The following is an 8,689-nucleotide window of genomic DNA, read 5'->3' as shown; positions in this document are numbered from 1 at the left end:
CAGCATTGTCACTGTGGCTGAATCATTCTCACTGCCCCTCAACAACAACAACTTGCATTCATATAGAAACCTAGAAACTAGGAGCAGGAGTAGCCATTCGAGCCTGCTCCGCCATTCATTTTGATCATGGCTGATCATCTAAATTAATGGGCGGAATTTGACCAGATTGACTCGACCGCCTCGCGCGCCACGGAATGGGAGCCGGGTGAGGGGTCAACAACGTTAATGTCTGTTGATCTCGGGCAGGAACCTCTGGTCCGACTGGAACAAGGCTGTAAAATCCCGCCCTCAGTCTCCAACTGGCGTGAAAATGGGAGAGTTTGTGATCCGTCTTTTGGGCACGTTTTCACACCCAATCTTATTCATGTTCTCCCAGTGTCTGTGTGGGTTTCCTCCGGGTGCTCCGATTCCCTCCCACAGTCTGAAAGATGTGCTGGTTTGGGTGCATTGCCCATGCTAAAATCTCCCTCAGTGTACCCGAACAGGTGCCGGAGTTCGGTGAGTTGGGGATTTTCACAGTAATTTCATTGTAGTATTAATGTAAGCCTACTTGTGACACAAATAAATAAATTTAAACTCTAACCTTAATTTGTAACCCACTCTCGCAGTGCAGGTATCTCCCCTGTAGACCCCTCTCCCAGTGTGGGTATCTCCCCTGTAGACCCTCTCCCAGTGCAGGATCTCCCTGTAGACCGCTCTCCCAGTGAGGTCTCTCCCCTGTAGACCCCGCTCCCAGTGCGGGATCTCCCCTGTAGACCCCGCTCCCAGTGCGGGTATCTCCCCTGTAGACCCCCCTCCCAGTGCTGGTATCTCCCCTATCGACACCTCTCCCGGTGCCGGTATCTCCCCTGTAGACCCCTCTCCCAGTGCTGGTATCTCCCCTCTCTACGCCTCTCCCAGTGCAGGTACCTCCCCTGTAGACCTCTCCCCCATTGCGGGTATCTCCCCTGTAGACCCCTCTCCCAGTGCAGGCATCTCCCCTGTAGACCTCTCTCCCGGTGCGGGCATCTCCCCTGTAGGCCCGTCTCCCAGTACAGGTATGTCCCCTGTAGACCCCTCTCCCAATGCTTGTTAATTGGGAAGTTTTCTCTCCGTAGCTTTGACACAGGGGAATATTCACAGTTGTTGCACTCTGCCGCACTGTGGGAACAGGTTTATTCAACAAATCAACAGATTTATTTCAATCAATCCGTAAGGACATGGAATTGAATGATTCCAGAAGATTGTTCGAGTTCTTAAATGTCCTTTGACAAAAACAGAGAAAAAGGAAGCAGGAAGAAGTGTATTTATTTGGAGTTGTTGTTTGTGAACTCTCCCAGCTCACTCACTTGAGGGATTAATGTTCTGCCGAGAGATATTCAATTATCCAATCCAAATGTAAGTGAGGAATGCCAGTCTGTGAGCTTTTCCTGGGTTTTGGAGACTGTGCCGTCCGAGTGATGTTCCCAACTGGCAGTGAGTAGCAGGGATTCTCCACAAACAAAACTAACTGCCATGATGTGGAGTGGCCGGCGTTGGACTGGGATGGGCACAGTAAGGAGAATCACAACACCAGGTTAAAGTCCTACAGGTTTATTTGATAGCACGAGCTTTCGGAGCGCTGCTCCTTCATCAGGTGAGTGGAGAGTTGGGTTCACAAACAGGGCAGATGTAGACACAAACCCAATTACAAGATAATGGTTGGAATGCGAGTCTTAACAGGTAATCAAGTCTTTACAGGTGCAGACAGTGTGAGTGGAGAGCGGGTTAAGTACAGGTTAAAGAGATATGAATTGTCTCAAGCCAGGACAGTGAGTGAGATTTTGCAAACCCAGGCAAATTGTGGATGTTACATATAGTGTGACATGAACCCAAGATCCCGGTTGAGGCCGTCCTTATGTGTGCGGATCTTGGCTATCAGCTTCTGCTCAGCAATTCTGTGTTGTTGTGTGTCTTGAAGGCCGCCTTGGAGAATGCTTACTCGAAGATCAGAAGCTGAATGTCCTTGACTGCTGAAGTATTCCCCAACAGAAGGGAACACTAATGCTTGGTGATTGTTGAATGATGTCCATTCATCCGTTGTCGTAGCGTCTGCATAGTCTCACCAATGTACCATGCCTCGGGACATCCTTTCCCGCAGCGTATGAGGGAGACAATGTTGGCCGAGTCGCAAGCATATGTACCGTGTACCTGGTGGATGGTGTTCTCATTTTAATGATGGCATCCTTTTCGATGATCCATCACGTCTTGCAGAGGTTGCTGTCCTCGGGTTGTGTGGTGTCATGGTCACTGTTCTCCTGAAGGCTGGATAGTTCGCTGCGGGCAATGGTCTGTTTGAGGTTGCGCGGTTGTTTGAAGGCAAGAAGTGTGGGTGTGGGGATGCCCTTGGTGAGATGTTCGTCTTCATCGATGACATGTTGAAGGCTCCAGAGAAGATGTTGCAGCTTCTCCGCTCCGGGCAAGTACTGGACGACGAAGGGTACTCTGTCCGCAATGTCCCTTGTTTGTCTTCTGAGAAGGTTGGTGCGGTTTTTCGCTGAGGCGCATCAGAACTGTCGATCGATGAGTCGAGCGCCATATCCTGTTCTTAGCAGGGGGTCTTTCAGCATCTGTAGGTGTCTGCTGCTCTTCATTAGTGCAGATCCTGTTTATACAGAGGGGATGTCCGTAGGGTATGGCTTCTTTAACGTGTTTAGGGTGGAAGCTGGAGAAGTGGAGCATCGTGAGGTTATCCGTGGGCTTGCGGTACAGTGAGGTGCTGAGATGACTGTCCTTGATGGAGATGCATGTGTCCAAGAATGCAACCGATCCTGGAGAGCAGTCCATGGTGAGTCTGATGGTGGGATGGAACTTCCGGAGCCTTAGGAGAACTTCGCATTCCAACCATTATCTTGTAATTGAGTCTGTGTCTATATATGTCGTGTTTGTGAACCCAACTCTCCCCTCACCTGATGGGGGAGCAGAGTTCCGAAAACTCGTGCGACCAAATAAAGCTGTTGGATTTTAACCTGGTGTTGTGAGAAAACTAAGTGCCCAATGGGTGGGAAAATGGGGTTATTTCCTGCCCATTTTTTGGGCGTACGTACCTGAATGAATTTCTGACACTCTGTGCATCACAGAGTGCCTCAGTCTGATTCATGCTGAAAAGCTGTGGGTGGAGCCTCATCCCAGCTGAGAAGCTGGCAGCAGAGTGCTGAGTGAGCCACTGCGCGTGCGCCGGTCTGTCAGTGTGAGGATCGGTGCCCGCACACTGGCCCCCCTCCCATAGACAGCCTCCCAGTCGTTGGCTCCCATCCCCCACCCCCCGGGTCAACCCCGATCTCCCCCTCGGGCCAACCCCAATCTAAACGCCCTGATTGCCAGCCCAAGCCCAGCCCCACCATGACCAGGGCTGAAGCCCCCGCTCCCCGCACAATGACCAGCCCCGATTGCCCCCTCACTCCCTCCCCCACCAATTCCACCTGCAGAAGGTCCGTGACAACTGAACGCCCCCCAAAAGGCCGCACCCTCAGAATGCCATGTGCCATCTGGCCTGCTGGTTGGGCAGCGCAAGTGTGCCCCTTGGGCAATGCTTGTGTGTGCCTTGGGCAGTGCCAGGGTGCCAGGCTGGCACTGCCAGGTTGGAATTGCCTGAGGGGTAGCCCCCACGTTGCCCTGATCTCCTGGGCATCTCAATGGCCTCTGTCCCACAAGCGGGCTGATCACGCCTGGTCCCTGTGAGTGGGGAGTAGGTGTAAACCCCGCTGCTGGGAACCTCTCCCGGAGGGGGGTGGGTGAGAGACTAATGCACCCAGAGATTATCATCCCGGGCCTGCGAACCACATGGAAATGTTAATTTGATATATCTATATATTTATATTTAATCTGAGAATCAGCTCTGCACCGAATTCCAGCGCGGAGCGGATTGCGCTAAAAGAGAGATCCTGGGAGACTCGCGATTGGCCAGATGTCGGTTGCGAATCTGGCGAAAGTCCCCCAGATGTTGTTTCCCGGTCCGCTGTGCTACTCGAGCAGTGCAGCGCGCTGGGAGAATCCCGGCCAGTATCTCGCTCACAATGATTTGTCAGTAATCGATCTGCCTGGTTTGAGCTTCCTCAAGGAGGGGAATGTTTTTAGCAGTATTTGGAACTTGCTTTACAGGCTCCCCTGTCAGTGCTGATCCCTCTTTCAACAGCAGCGCCTGTCCTGTGTTGTATAGATAGCGTGTTATTGAACACAGAGTTTTCGAGAAACACTCTGCTTTCCGGGAAATCACATTATATTGTCACAGCTTTCACTTTGGCTTTATCTGCTTTCTGCTTCCCTCTGCCGGTTTGGTGCCTGAGTTGAGGTGAATTGTGAAATACCCCCTGAGTCTCCCGGGGACGGAGACCTTCCTTCCAACAATGCAACTCTCGCTCAGCGCTCTCCTGGGTTTTGTGCTCAGGTCTCTGGAGTGACTCTTGCACTCACAAGCTTCCGACTCAGAGGTGAGCGTGCTCCCCTTCCCCCTTCAGCTGGAGCTCAGTTGTCCAAACTCTCACCTCGGAATCTACAGAGTTGTAGCTTCAAGACCCACTTGTGTACAAAGCACTTTGGGAGGTTCTGTGGTGAAAGGTGTTGTCAAAAGACAGGAATGTTGATGAGGTCACTGAGAGGCAGCTCAGAGAATGGGAAAAGGGGGAACAATGTGGGATGGTGATCCCATTCTCTCTCCAACCTTCCTGTTCCAGTGAATATGAATATTGTCGGCACCCACCTCATCACCCACACCCCGGGCAAAGCCTCCAGTGTCCCCCCCGCCCCCCCCCCCCGCCGGGTAAGTGTAACCGAGTCTTACTGACGAGGCTTCTATTCTCAGCATTGTCACTGTGGCTGAATCATTCTCACTGCCCCTCAACAACAACAACTTGCATTCATATAGAAACCTAGAAACTAGGAGCAGGAGTAGCCATTCGAGCCTGCTCCGCCATTCATTTTGATCATGGCTGATCATCTAAATTAATGGGCGGAATTTGACCAGATTGACTCGACCGCCTCGCGCGCCACGGAATGGGAGCCGGGTGAGGGGTCAACAACGTTAATGTCTGTTGATCTCGGGCAGGAACCTCTGGTCCGACTGGAACAAGGCTGTAAAATCCCGCCCTCAGTCTCCAACTGGCGTGAAAATGGGAGAGTTTGTGATCCGTCTTTTGGGCACGTTTTCACACCCAATCTTATTCATGTTCTCCCAGTGTCTGTGTGGGTTTCCTCCGGGTGCTCCGATTCCCTCCCACAGTCTGAAAGATGTGCTGGTTTGGGTGCATTGCCCATGCTAAAATCTCCCTCAGTGTACCCGAACAGGTGCCGGAGTTCGGTGAGTTGGGGATTTTCACAGTAATTTCATTGTAGTATTAATGTAAGCCTACTTGTGACACAAATAAATAAATTTAAACTCTAACCTTAATTTGTAACCCACTCTCGCAGTGCAGGTATCTCCCCTGTAGACCCCTCTCCCAGTGTGGGTATCTCCCCTGTAGACCCTCTCCCAGTGCAGGATCTCCCTGTAGACCGCTCTCCCAGTGAGGTCTCTCCCCTGTAGACCCCGCTCCCAGTGCGGGATCTCCCCTGTAGACCCCGCTCCCAGTGCGGGTATCTCCCCTGTAGACCCCCCTCCCAGTGCTGGTATCTCCCCTATCGACACCTCTCCCGGTGCCGGTATCTCCCCTGTAGACCCCTCTCCCAGTGCTCCCGCCTCCGATCCCACCCCCCCTGGATCAACCCCGATCTCCCCCTCGGGCCAACCCCAATCTAAACGCCCTGATTGCCAGCCCAAGCCCAGCCCCACCATGACCAGGGCTGAAGTCCCCGCTCCCCGCACAATGACCAGCCCCGATTGCCCCCTCACTCCCTCCCCCACCAATTCCACTTGCAGAAGGTCCGTGACAACTGAACGCCCCCCAAAAGGCCGCACCCTCAGAATGCCATGTGCCATCTGGCCTGCTGGTTGGGCAGCGCAAGTGTGCCCCTTGGGCAATGCTTGTGTGCGCCTTGGGCAGTGCCAGGGTGCCAGGCTGGCACTGCCAGGTTGGAATTGCCTGAGGGGTAGTCCCCACGTTGCCCTGATATCCTGGGCATCTCAATGGCCTCTGTCCCACAAGCGGGGTGATCACGCCTGGTCCCTGTGAGTGGGGAGTAGGTGTAAACCCCGCTGCTGGGAACCTCTCCCGGAGGGGGGTGGGTGAGAGACTAATGCACCCAGAGATTATCATCCCGGGCCTGCGAACCACATGGAAATGTTAATTTGATATATCTATATATTTATATTTAATCTGAGAATCAGCTCTGCACCGAATTCCAGCGCGGAGCGGATTGCGCTAAAAGAGAGATCCTGGGAGACTCGCGATTGGCCAGATGTCGGTTGCGAATCTGGCGAAAGTCCCCCAGATGTTGTTTCCCGGTCCGCTGTGCTACTCGAGCAGTGCAGCGCGCTGGGAGAATCCCGGCCAGTATCTCGCTCACAATGATTTGTCAGTAATCGATCTGCCTGGTTTGAGCTTCCTCAAGGAGGGGAATGTTTTTAGCAGTATTTGGAACTTGCTTTACAGGCTCCCCTGTCAGTGCTGATCCCTCTTTCAACAGCAGCGCCTGTCCTGTGTTGTATAGATAGCGTGTTATTGAACACAGAGTTTTCGAGAAACACTCTGCTTTCCGGGAAATCACATTATATTGTCACAGCTTTCACTTTGGCTTTATCTGCTTTCTGCTTCCCTCTGCCGGTTTGGTGCCTGAGTTGAGGTGAATTGTGAAATACCCCCTGAGTCTCCCGGGGACGGAGACCTTCCTTCCAACAATGCAACTCTCGCTCAGCGCTCTCCTGGGTTTTGTGCTCAGGTCTCTGGAGTGACTCTTGCACTCACAAGCTTCCGACTCAGAGGTGAGCGTGCTCCCCTTCCCCCTTCAGCTGGAGCTCAGTTGTCCAAACTCTCACCTCGGAATCTACAGAGTTGTAGCTTCAAGACCCACTTGTGTACAAAGCACTTTGGGAGGTTCTGTGGTGAAAGGTGTTGTCAAAAGACAGGAATGTTGATGAGGTCACTGAGAGGCAGCTCAGAGAATGGGAAAAGGGGGAACAATGTGGGATGGTGATCCCATTCTCTCTCCAACCTTCCTGTTCCAGTGAATATGAATATTGTCGGCACCCACCTCATCACCCACACCCCGGGCAAAGCCTCCAGTGTCCCCCCCGCCCCCCCCCCCCCCCCGCCGGGTAAGTGTAACCGAGTCTTACTGACGAGGCTTCTATTCTCAGCATTGTCACTGTGGCTGAATCATTCTCACTGCCCCTCAACAACAACAACTTGCATTCATATAGAAACCTAGAAACTAGGAGCAGGAGTAGCCATTCGAGCCTGCTCCGCCATTCATTTTGATCATGGCTGATCATCTAAATTAATGGGCGGAATTTGACCAGATTGACTCGACCGCCTCGCGCGCCACGGAATGGGAGCCGGGTGAGGGGTCAACAACGTTAATGTCTGTTGATCTCGGGCAGGAACCTCTGGTCCGACTGGAACAAGGCTGTAAAATCCCGCCCTCAGTCTCCAACTGGCGTGAAAATGGGAGAGTTTGTGATCCGTCTTTTGGGCACGTTTTCACACCCAATCTTATTCATGTTCTCCCAGTGTCTGTGTGGGTTTCCTCCGGGTGCTCCGATTCCCTCCCACAGTCTGAAAGATGTGCTGGTTTGGGTGCATTGCCCATGCTAAAATCTCCCTCAGTGTACCCGAACAGGTGCCGGAGTTCGGTGAGTTGGGGATTTTCACAGTAATTTCATTGTAGTATTAATGTAAGCCTACTTGTGACACAAATAAATAAATTTAAACTCTAACCTTAATTTGTAACCCACTCTCGCAGTGCAGGTATCTCCCCTGTAGACCCCTCTCCCAGTGTGGGTATCTCCCCTGTAGACCCTCTCCCAGTGCAGGATCTCCCTGTAGACCGCTCTCCCAGTGAGGTCTCTCCCCTGTAGACCCCGCTCCCAGTGCGGGATCTCCCCTGTAGACCCCGCTCCCAGTGCGGGTATCTCCCCTGTAGACCCCCCTCCCAGTGCTGGTATCTCCCCTATCGACACCTCTCCCGGTGCCGGTATCTCCCCTGTAGACCCCTCTCCCAGTGCTGGTATCTCCCCTCTCTACGCCTCTCCCAGTGCAGGTACCTCCCCTGTAGACCTCTCCCCCATTGCGGGTATCTCCCCTGTAGACCCCTCTCCCAGTGCAGGCATCTCCCCTGTAGACCTCTCTCCCGGTGCGGGCATCTCCCCTGTAGGCCCGTCTCCCAGTACAGGTATGTCCCCTGTAGACCCCTCTCCCAATGCTTGTTAATTGGGAAGTTTTCTCTCCGTAGCTTTGACACAGGGGAATATTCACAGTTGTTGCACTCTGCCGCACTGTGGGAACAGGTTTATTCAACAAATCAACAGATTTATTTCAATCAATCCGTAAGGACATGGAATTGAATGATTCCAGAAGATTGTTCGAGTTCTTAAATGTCCTTTGACAAAAACAGAGAAAAAGGAAGCAGGAAGAAGTGTATTTATTTGGAGTTGTTGTTTGTGAACTCTCCCAGCTCACTCACTTGAGGGATTAATGTTCTGCCGAGAGATATTCAATTATCCAATCCAAATGTAAGTGAGGAATGCCAGTCTGTGAGCTTTTCCTGGGTTTTGGAGACTGTGCCGTCCGAGTGATGT

This window comes from Mustelus asterias, chromosome 15 (assembly GCF_964213995.1).
Source record: "Mustelus asterias chromosome 15, sMusAst1.hap1.1, whole genome shotgun sequence".
Taxonomy (NCBI): Eukaryota; Metazoa; Chordata; class Chondrichthyes; order Carcharhiniformes; family Triakidae; genus Mustelus; species Mustelus asterias.
The sequence above is the reverse complement of the archived record's forward strand: the minus strand, read 5'-3'. Positions refer to the sequence as shown.